A 9,431-nucleotide genomic window follows, 5' to 3' on the forward strand; every position below is an offset into this window, starting at 1 on the left:
CTCTCTCTCTCTCTCTCTCTCTCTCTCTCTCTCTCTCTCTCTCTCTGAAATCAGGCCACATATTCCTACAGCCTCTCCTCTGGCACAGAGACCTGATAAAAAAAATTATCCCATTTGGCCTTGAAGTTCTCTCCCTCCCTGTGCAGCTGTGTGCAAGCTCAGGACAACCTTGAATTGCAAGTTGTCTTTATCTTCCTGCCTTGTGACTCCTGGTACAAAGGCTAGGCCAGACCTGGTCACCTAGACTGCAGCTTATACTCCCTCTGAGCCCTCCCCTCCACAACCTGCTCCTGCAAACCTATAAGACTCAGAAATATTCCCTTTGTCCTAGTGGAAATGAAGGCTCTTCCTTCAAGATCCCATCATATCTATAGCATGATGATATATCTATGCCATTGCTCTCCCAGTGCAGGACCTCATCGTGACTGGCTATGATGAACCTATGACTCTCCTAATAGAATTCTTCTGAAGGTCTCCTTCTTTCTAGAGATCCACGTTCTTTTCTAAGTTATAATAAACACATGGCAGACTGCTATTTTCAGAACCGACATCTTATAAGGTAATAGGATTTACACTCAAGACTTCCACTTATAAAACACAGATTTGGGGGTCTGTGACATGACTCAGTTGGTACAAGAGCTTCCTGCTGAGCCTCTCAACTTGAGTTTGTTCATTGGGACTCATGTAGTGGAAGAAGAGAACTGACTGACTGTCACAAGTTGTCCTCTGACCTCCAAAAGCACATTCTACCGCACTAGTGCACTTACACACACATTCACATAATAATAAAATTTTAAAAATGCAGATTTTCATGAAGTTAAGAAAATTGCCATTATATATCCATTGTAATAGCTTTTTAAATTTTATTTTAATACAACAACATCTACGTAAGATATATAGATCAAAAAGCACTTTAGGAACATTTTCAATAAGCCCCCTTAGGGTCATGCACTCTTGATGTCATGAAGGTTACAGTGGAATGGAGAAAACACAAAGATATTTCCTTCTGTTTAAGCATTTATTTTAGTTGCTTTTTAAATGCCCAGTGATACAAATCTGAATCAAACTAGCCTAACCAAAATAGCAGAAATGATTATCTCACAGCTGTGGCCCTGAGCATGAGGGTGGAACACATTGATGTGCCAAGAGAATTGTGAGACTTGCATAGCAAAAGAGCCCAACCCCTTGGTTCCCACCCGGATTTGGCCTCCTGTTTGTTTCTTGGCTCCATTTTCTTTGTCTTCTCCATTTGTTGTGACGGCAGGAGGATGTGTATGTAGACAGGGACGATCAGTGTCTTTGGCATTACAGCCATGTGACTAATATTCCAAGAGAAAAGAGGACACTGGTCTTGAATCTCAATTCTGGAAAAAAAAATGTCTGATGAACATACTGAGTCACACACCCACTCCTTGGACCATTATTAGATGCATTTCTTTTTGCCTGCTTTGTGACACCTGTTGTGTCTAGAAAGCATATAATTATGTGATTGTTAAAGTCGATGGTGTACCAGAGATGAGAGATAACACCAGAAGAAAAGATGAGAATGACTCAGCCCAACCTACGTTTGAAGATGCTAGGGAATCTAAGCCACCAGAGGTCCACTAAAGGAATCTACCATACTGTACTGTGGTATCCTGAACTGTCAGGGTATGCAATCAAAATCCTTGAAGATGTCTGCTTCCTGAACCACAGTCTGGGAATAAGCTACTTTACACCATCCACGGGAATGGAAACTGCCCATCAGCTGCTAACCAGATGTTACTCAGGTGAGAGCCATGTGATGACAAGTGCCCTTCATTGGGGAAGATAAAGGTGATGAGCTATAGTCACAGGAAGAGTTTGTCACAGTAAAACAATGTGACAAAGACTCACCTAATTTGCTGGCTTTGTAGACAGAAAGGAGCTAAGAGGCAAAGAATGCTGGTAGCTTCCAGAAGACAAAATAGGAAAGAAAATGGATTATATCACATGTATTACAAGATACATGGACACTTCATAGTCCAGCAATATCTATTACATAATTCGGACTGTACTGGCTATTTTTGTGTCAACTTGACACAGCTGAGTTATCACAGAGAAAGGAGCTTCAGTTGAGGAAATGCCTCCAAGAGATCCAACTGTAAGGCATTTTCTCAATTAGTGATCAAGGGGGAAAGGCCCCTGTGGGTGGGACCATCCCTGGGCTGGTAGTCTTGGGTTTTATAAGAGAGTAGGCTGAGCAAGCCAGGAGAGGCAAGCCAGTAAAGAACATCCCTCCATGGCCTCTGTATCAGCTCCTGCTCCCTGACCTGTCTGAGTTCCAGTCCTGACTTCCTTTGGTGATGAACAGCAGCATGGAAGTGTAAGCCGAATAAACCCTTTCCTCCCCAACTTGCTTCTTGGTCATGATGTTGTGCAGGAATAGAAACCCTGACTAAGACACGGACCCCCCTCAGTCTATAGTATAGAAGTTAGCCCTGGTTCTTTCTGCCAGCGCCATGCTCCCAGAAATAAGACTCAGACTTAAATATATACTTACAAATACCTTGGCCATATAGGTAGGTTCTTCTCTGACTAGATATATCAAGATATCCCATTTATTCTAGCCTACGCTTTGCCACATGGCTGGCTACCTGTGCTCAGGCACCATGCATCCATCTCATCACATCTGATGAATCTCCCACCTGGCTCTATCCTATAATTCTTTCTCTCTCCCAGATGTTCCACCTCTATTTCCTACCTAAGTCATAGGCCATAGGCCATAGGCTTTTTAATTGGCAGATAAGGCATCCATACAATACACAAGATATTCTCTCCTCAATTCCCCTTTTTAGTTTAATAAAAAGTATTTAAATATGTATAAATTGAATACAGTTATAATAATTATGAAGCAATTATAAAAACTATATGCTGTATGGTATAATATACATTTACAATGTTCAGTCCATAGTATTTAGCAGCTTTAGAAACTATTCTATTGGGCTGNAGAGATGGCTCAGCAGTTAATAGCACTGACTGCTCTTCCAGAGGTCCTGAGTTCAATTCCCAGCAACCACATGGTGGCTCACAACCATCTGTAATGGGGTCTGATGCCCTCTTCTGGTGTGTCTGGAGACAGTTACAGTGTATACATATATATAAAATAAATAAATAAATCTTTAAAAAAAGGAAACTATTCTATTACCTATCTTATTTTGGTATGTTTAAAGTTTTGTACTTAACTCAATTTTTATCCTAATTTGCATTGCCACCTTTAAAGCATCTTCTTAAATCTTAAACACCCTAAGCTTCTAGTAAGACTAGAACTCCCTAGTTGTCAACCCCATCAGAGATCTGAGAAGGAATAAATATTACCCAACTCTGCAAGAATTGCTGGGACACAGCTTCCAAAGATTATAGAAATGATAGCTGACTGCCTGGACAGTCCCCAGTATTGTCTCTGTAACGTTGAAGCATTCGTCTTCAGGCATCTGGCCCAGTATATCTGACAGACATTTTGTGAAGCAGTAATTAGGAAAGGCTTGCTTACCCTGTCTTGGTAGAATACAGCAGTCAACTTCCCTGCATCTGTTTACCCTTTCTGGACAGATTTGTCTGTAGTTGAGGCAGGGGCATTTACTTTGTTTAGTGGCTAGCTAGCCATAAATGAATGAACGCCATATGGAGGTTATTGATGTTCATCATCTTCTTTGAAGTAGAATGGTATACTCTCAGGAGCAGCCCTGTCTCATAGTCAAAAGATCTTTTAATAATGAAATAAGTTTAAATGTCATATTCTGTGGATCTCTGAGGTTTTTAAGGACCAACCATATATCTATAGTAATCTGAATTGTCAAACATTGTATATTCTTAGCTATTATGTGAATAACCTTGAAAATATTTTACTGTCATTAACTAAACCAGTATTTAATGACCATGAGTTTGACTAATTATTAATTTGTATTTCTTAACCATTCCTAATAGCTTGTAACTTGTATTTTTTTTTATTATCCCTACCAGTCTATAATAGCAGCTTTCAAAAGCACTGGGACTTTATATAGCATCTTTAAGAACTATATACGTACAACACCTCAAATAAATGTTAAAAACACATCTACAGTATAGAATAGTAAACTCCTGTTGTTTAAGTTAGGAGCTCCAGGGATGCCTCAATTGGTAAAGTCCTTGCTGCATAAGCACTGGAACACCTACTTTTGGACCCCCATTGCCTATGAAACATAGACAGGCACCACAAGACACAGCTGTATCCCCAGCACTTGGAGGCAGAGACAAGAGTAGTCCTGGGGCACACTGCCCTATGAGCCAGCCTACTCAAATCTGTAAGAGAGATACTGTCTCAAAAGCATAGAGGCTAGCAGTTGAGGAAGATATCTGCTGATAATCTCTGGTTGACCTCTGACCTCCACAAACACATGCTCAGAGCCCACCAAAGCTACAAAATATTGGTGGGAAGCCAATACAGTGTGATGCATTACTGAAGTGCTGGGGGCTCTAGAGCCACTTAAACCCAAGCTCAGGTCCTTTTCCAATCATTCAGTGGGTGACTTGCTAGACTAGCTGAGGGGTTAGCTTTCCTGCCTATAAAGAGAGAGCTGCTAATATCCCTCATAATGTTTTTACTCGTGTGAAAATGATATCATATACGTAAAGACAGCAAAGTTCCTCCATGCTACAGGTACTGAAGAAACACTAGGAGTTCTTCTCAACACCGTGCTACTCAACCTTCCAGAGTCTATAAGATGTCCAAAACATACATTCTCTTCATTTTAAATGTAAGGAAACCAAAGTCCGGGTATGTTAGACAGTATCACTTAGCTCTCAAGTAAAACTTCCAGTAGTATAGCTTAATTTGCAGTTGACATTCTACTTTCAGAGGCCTCCAGAGGGATTTCAAACTCCCTGAGTGCCTTCTGGAATCTTCCATATTTTTTTTGGATTGGATATTATATTTCAGGTTATTCAGGGATATGATGTACATGTGCATAATCAATAGATAACATAAACAAAGACAGGCAGCTCTCATTAGACTTGATTAGTATTCCTTACATCATAAGGGATTTACAGCTTAAAGAAAGGCTTAAAATTCTTAGCTCTTGAGCCAAATCTGAGCAACCAACATATTAAAACAACAAAGAAAATAAAGTGAACAGTATTATAGACACAGAAATTTCCCCTGGCCAGTTCAATCATTCACCTAAAACAGTAAGGTCCAAATGTCATCATTTCATTTCCCTTGCTGTGATAAATACTCAGATAAAAGCAACTTAGGGGGAAAGGGTTTGCTTTAGCTTGCAGTTCTGGGTTGCAGTCGATCACCATGGGGAACGATGGAGTGTCCGGAGACCAACACAGCTGGTCACATTGCACCCACAGTGAAGAAAGCAGAGAATGAATTAGTGTTAGTAGTCAGCTGACTTTCTCCGTGGGTTTCTCATCCAGAGTCCCTGCCCAAAGAAAGGTGGCCCCCATAGTGGATGGGTCCTCCAACCTTAAGGTAATTAAGGTTATCCCCCCACCCCCAGACTTGGTGAGAGGTTTGACTCCCAGGTGATTCTACATTTTTGTCAAATTGACAATTAAGATGAACCATCACAGTTGTCATCCTTTGGTTAAAGTTTGGTATCTTTGTCTATCGCTCTCCACTGATTTTTTTTTTTTTTTTTTTTTTTTTTTTGAGACATGGTCTCTCACTGAACACGAAGCTGGCCAGGAAGCTCCAAAGATTGTACTATATGTCTGCCTCTCCAGCACTGGAGTTACAAGTGTACAACACCACACCAAGGGTTTCTGGTTTTGTTTTGCTTTGTTTTGAGACAGGTCTCACTATGTAGCCCTGGGTAGCCTGGAACTAGCTATGTAAACCAGGCTGGCCTCTTCCTCTTAAGTGCTAGAATTAAAGGTTTGGTCTCTCATCACACCCATTTAAATAACAACAACAACAACAACAACAGCAACGACAAAAACCAGGAGTGCTGGGCATTCAAACTCTGGTCTTCATGTTTGCACAACAACATTGCACTCAGATAGCTATCCTGGATTCCTAGAGTCTCCTTTAAAGGTGAATTGCCTGGCCTGTAGAAACAGAGCCATTTTATTGTAGTCATGCCCTCTGATCACATGTTGAGAATTATTACCTCATATTGAGCACAGATGGTTTCAGACCGGGTGAGACTGGCGTGTCTTTACTCGCAAGGCTATGTTGACAGTTTGGCAGGACAGCTCAGGATTAGGGCAGATGACAGGGTATTACACGTGCATCAGAATGTCAGCTGGGACTATTTCTTATAACGAAAAATAATACAAGTCGGGCAATGGTGGTGCTCGCCTTATAGTCCCAGACCTCGGGATGCAGAGGCAGGTGGAGAGCTGTGAGTTCAAGACCAGCTTGGTCTACAGAGTGACTTTCAGGACTGCCAGGGCTACACAGTGAAACCCTGTCTTGAACACACCCGTCCAACAAAAAGAAAAAGAAAAAGAAAAAGAAAAAAAAAAGAACAGTCAAGATGGTGTGTTATGAATGGGCTGTAGTTAAATGGAAATATTGATCTCCTTGGGACAATTAAGACGTGAATCTGGTAATCCCCCCCCCCCCCCCCCCCCCCCCCCCCCCCCCCCCCCCCCCCCCGCCCCTGGCATAATGAATCTTACCTGTTGCTCAAGCTGGTTTCAGATTTGCCATGCTCTTGCTTTAGCATCTAAGTTGCTGGTTACAGGTGCAAGGAACTGCGCCCAAGCTATATTTAATCAACTCTTAAAAGGTTTCTTTTTTTAAGTTCTACATTTAAAAATCTCAAAAAAAAAAAAAAAAAGTTCCTGCTCATAAGATATACTGATGGTTCTCTATGTGGCATTGTGACTCAGTTGTTTTTCCAGAAGCAAGCATGAACTCGTTCATAGCTCTTTAAAATTACTCCTGAGTTATGAGTATCCCAGCCTCTGCAGGTATTGTGTTTAATTGCCACTTAACGTGTCTTTTAAAAGGTTATGTTGTGACTTGGCATAACAAAAGATTGGTGTTGGTGGAAACAGTCTGAAGAGTGGATTTTAGGCTAATATAGATTACTAAGAAAATGAACCTCTCTCCCCCAGTCCTTTCTTCCCCTCTCACCTCTCTAGTCTGTCTTTTTCTCTCGTTTTTCCTCTCTTCTGTCTTTTTCTCTCTTTGATCGTTTCTCACTACATAGCTGAGATGAACTTGGAGCTCACTCTGCAGCTCCAACTGGGCCTAAGTTCCCAATCCTCACCGTGATTCTCCTGCCTTGACTTCTCAAGTGCTGGTGTTAGAGGCATGCACTATCATTACACATGGAAACTCATTTCAGGGGTGGAAAAGGTCCCTGCATGTCTGTGATTGGCTGCAAAAATACAGCGATGTTGTATTTACAACATTCATGTTGAATTTACAAAGAGATCTTAGAAAGAAGAAAACCCCAGAATCAATAAATAAAGCATATTGTAGAACTTTGTCTCCTAGGAGATAAAAACAAACAAACAAACAACAACAACAACAACAACAAAACCCCAAAGCTATATGGCAAAGGGACATTCAAATGATGGAGGCGATGACACTGAATCTTGAGCCCCATTTTACACTTAATGAGTCAAAATCTGTGCTTCAGATTCAGGCATCATTCATAGGTATGGTCCAGTCTAAGGATTAAGGCTCTTTGTACTATGTAGGGACATCCATGCCAATGTGGGAGTTAACCTAATAGACTGGAAGTAAGGAGACTGGATGTCTGATATGTTTGCAAGGGTTTGGGGGGATCTGCAGTTCTGTGGGGTACTAGGACCACTTCTCTATGGCAAAAGACACATTATTGCTACCATCCATGTTTGGTGAAGACTTTCCATTGTGGATGCTTTGGGGTCTCCTATGCGTTTTGCCAACAGTTCCTTCTCCACGGTGTGTAGCTAAGCCTGGTTTTCTCACTGGTGTCTCAAGGTAAACTTTAGTAGGACTGTATTTTGGTTTGCTGTTGAGTTATGAGGAAGCAGACATGGTATGTCTAACAGGGAAGAAATTCTCGTGATAGAGGGATACGGATATTGTGTGGAGTATTGGCCAAGCACTAAGAGTTGAAACAAAGTGCAGAACTGCGGGAGTCTGGAGAAAAGCGGCTGTCTGAAAATTCCCCTGGCACACCAAACAGCCCCAGTAGAGACTGAGACTATAGCAAGCACCACAAGAGATCAGACAGCTGCAACTAACTGATCATGAGCTCAGCATTGCCAGATTTACCAAGTCATGAGGTTGGACAGATATGGCATCAAGCCATCAGACAAATAGGGAGGAGTCAAGGGATTACAAGAGTCACCGGGTTATGAAAATAATAGCCAGAGCATGCGTGGGAGAGTTGGAAATTTCCCAAGAAGGACAAATTCATCATAATAATATTTTTCTCACTTCTTAACTAATCTTTCCCTGAAATCCTTCTCTTCAATACAGAATAGTAATATATATCAGATCAAATTTCTGGAGTCCTGCCATGACTCTTGGTTCCTACATATCAACAGGAGTGCTCCTTGAAATATCTTCTGCTTCTCTGTCTTCATAAACGTTACCTTGTGTCAACTTTCCTGTTTTTGCATTTCCCCACATTACTGACAGATGGTATTTCTGCATACATGATTATTCCACTTCTCTCTCCTTTGTGACACTGAGATTGGGCCCAGGGCCTCAAGCATGCTAGACAAGTGCTCTACCATTTCTCAAATAGCCTTTGAGAAATCTCCTACGCACTAGCCATTGAGTTAAACCCTGAAAATTAAACAAACAAACAAACAAAATCATTACATTTGGCATCCTGAAATTTAGTGGGATGGCGAATGGAATTCAAAATGCTGTTTAAAGTCCTTCCGTTTGTACCAAACAGTACATTGCCTGATTTCCTCTTTGTAGTGGCTCCATATTGTTTCTCAAGCAGAACTGAGTATCTATCTACCTATCACCTATATCCACCATTTACCTATTACCTGTATCTAGGGCAGTGCAATAACAGATAAGGCCAACATATCATTCCAGTATCCTCACAAAGGAGCAAGAAGACCATGATTCCAAGGAGTCAACCCCTCTGGCTTGGCTGCCTTAAGGCTAGCAAACCGGTCCCACTCTCACAGAGTAGGAATCCATGACGCGCCCCCTAGAGCTTCTGGTTGGAATTGCAAGAAGGTGAGGTTGCCTGCGAGCACGCGGCCCGGTGGCGCATGCGTAGTACTCGGGTGCTCGCTCGGGGGAAGGGAGAGTCCAAGTGTGAGGGGAGGTCACCGTTGATCAAATATTCTTTTTCTCATGAACTGGGACATGGCTCCGGATTATCAGTTTAATTTGCCTTTCAACTTCATTAGTAACTCCAGGGCTGAGTCTCCGTAGGGAGAGATCAAGCGTCCTGGGGGCCGTGGAAGTCCATTCGTTGGTTTCCCCCTCGGGGCGGCGTTTGGATGGTGCC

Source organism: Mus caroli, chromosome 14, assembly GCF_900094665.2.
Source record: "Mus caroli chromosome 14, CAROLI_EIJ_v1.1, whole genome shotgun sequence".
NCBI classification, from domain to species: Eukaryota; Metazoa; Chordata; class Mammalia; order Rodentia; family Muridae; genus Mus; species Mus caroli.